We start from the raw sequence: 2,264 nt of genomic DNA, 5'->3' as shown, positions 1-2,264 counted from the left end.
TTGCATTTTGATCCTCTTTTTACTTCTGAGAACTGCTTAACTTTTGTTAAAGTTTTACTTGTTAAATGGTTAGCTCTGTATTTGGGTGGATCACACCCCACACCTGACGCTATAAACGCTCGAATTGGCAATTTTCCAATTGATAATAGATTGGCGCTTACACACATGTATGTTATCCCATGTTCGGACCGACATCGAAAACATGTTTTCGTTGCTATAACTGGTTTTCGACCTGAAACTAGTGTTTTCGTCCATGTAAAATCTGTCAAACGAAAACCAGTTTTCGCTGAAAACTACTTGAAAACTCACGTTCCACTCATTCCAATCGGTGTCTTCACTATTATTTTAGATATATGTATTTCTCGAAGTGGAAGTCATATTTTGTTATCTTTAATACGCTAGTTGGGATTTATTGTCAATTGGCTGGCCAAATTAAAATATGAACAAAAAAAAGGTTACTAATGATAAGAAAATGAAAGACAAAGATTTTGATTTTGTTTTTTCGTAGCAAAACTTTAACAAAGGATGAAAGAAATGTCAACGAAAACACTAACAGCCGGTGCGAACAGCCTTCAGCTCTCAATCTCAAAACTCGTTTTCAAAGCGTTTTTGCTGTCGGCCCGAACATGGTATTAGTGTTTGGCCGAGCCTCTCCTCCGATTTGTGCCGGGCGCCTTGATGTTGTTACACAAAAGGGAGAGACCTACAGTCTTACGGCGATCCGAAAGATGATTGTTGCAATGAGAAGTTGTTTTTCAAGGCGGTAATACGCTCGCAGGTTTGCCATTGAATGCCGATGGCGACCGCTGTAAATAAAAAACCATTTTTTCTATTTTTTTGCGATGTTGTTTTGACCAGGGCTTGAACCCAGGCACTGCGGAGAGGAAGAGCGCGCTGCCATTTAGACACCACAGCGGCCTTTTTTTTACCTAAAAATAGCTTGTAATTAACATTTGAAAAACAATTTAAAAGACTTTAAAAACTTCATTGCATACTGGTTTCATGGCAAAGAAAGGAAGCATGGACAATGACAACATTTACGGGCTTTTACGCGTCAGCGACGGCGAGTACCGCAGACGATGGAACGATGAGATACAGGGCTACGCTGGCTTGGACACCGACGCTCCAGCTGTGAAAGTATTCAACTCGGAACCCGCTGGTGGTAGCAGAGGAAGAAGGAGGCCCCCACTGCGATGGAAAGACCAGGTGGAGAAGGACTTGGCTTCACTTAGCACTTCCAATTGTCGTTAGTTGGCACATAAACGAAACGACTGGCGTGCTTTGTTGAACTCGGCCAAAATCGCTAAGGCGGTAAAAGCTCCAAATAAGAATAAGAAGAAAACATTATCGGACCATATTACAGCTGGCGGAGACTAGCTCTGTATTTAAAAAAAGGAGCAAAGGAGAAAAGAGTAGGGTCCACAACGTGGGTGAAAAAAACATAGTCCTCATAGAAAAAACTAAAATGTTCAACGTAGCCCAGCCCACAAATTTCGAATGGAAATTTAAGCTTTCCAACATCTCACCATATAAAATCCGTTACTTTTTTTAGTAAAAGAGGTATACATCTGGAATTTTGTCGACTTATAAGCCAAGGTTCATACATCCGCCCATGATTCAATAATTAAAGGTTCGATAAACTGGCACCGCTCCCTTAGCAGTGGCCCGTCTTGCTTCTTTGCAAATTAACTTAATTAATTGCCTACTTTAGGTACTTCTCTGCTACCATTTTCGCACCAAGGGATTTCATTTTTACCTTTTCTCTGTCCTTCATAAATGCACCCTTTTGTAAGGGAGTGTCAAACCGCGGCTGTCAATAACAACCTAACCTTAAATTATTGAATCATTATATCAGCCTATGATAAAAAGTCAAATCGGACTTCCCAAACCCCCGAAATTCAATATCAAACATATCACGGTTCTAACGTTAAACGAGATTACCTTCTTAAATTTTTCAAGGTATTATCTCTTTCAAATACCATTCGGCATTAAACATATAGTTTTGCTATGTTATCTTGTTTTATTTATTTTCAGTTCCTACATTATTAACTTTTATTATTCGGATTTATTATTTGCTGAGGATGATTAATTTATTACTTAAAAAAATTAAATTTAATAAAGTTCGTACGGAATATTTTCATAGCCAAAAGTACCGATCACATTATGCGACAGTCAAAATCGGGATGGGATGAAACCAACGGGAAATGTTATATCGATCAAAAACAAGTTATACGTGGCCCGACGTTTCGCTGGGTCACGTCTAG

This window comes from Rhagoletis pomonella, unplaced genomic scaffold (genome assembly GCF_013731165.1).
Source record: "Rhagoletis pomonella isolate Grant_MI unplaced genomic scaffold, Rhpom_1.0 Rhpom_scaffold_00002, whole genome shotgun sequence".
NCBI lineage: Eukaryota > Metazoa > Arthropoda > Insecta > Diptera > Tephritidae > Rhagoletis > Rhagoletis pomonella.
Note: the sequence above shows the minus strand (reverse complement) of the source record.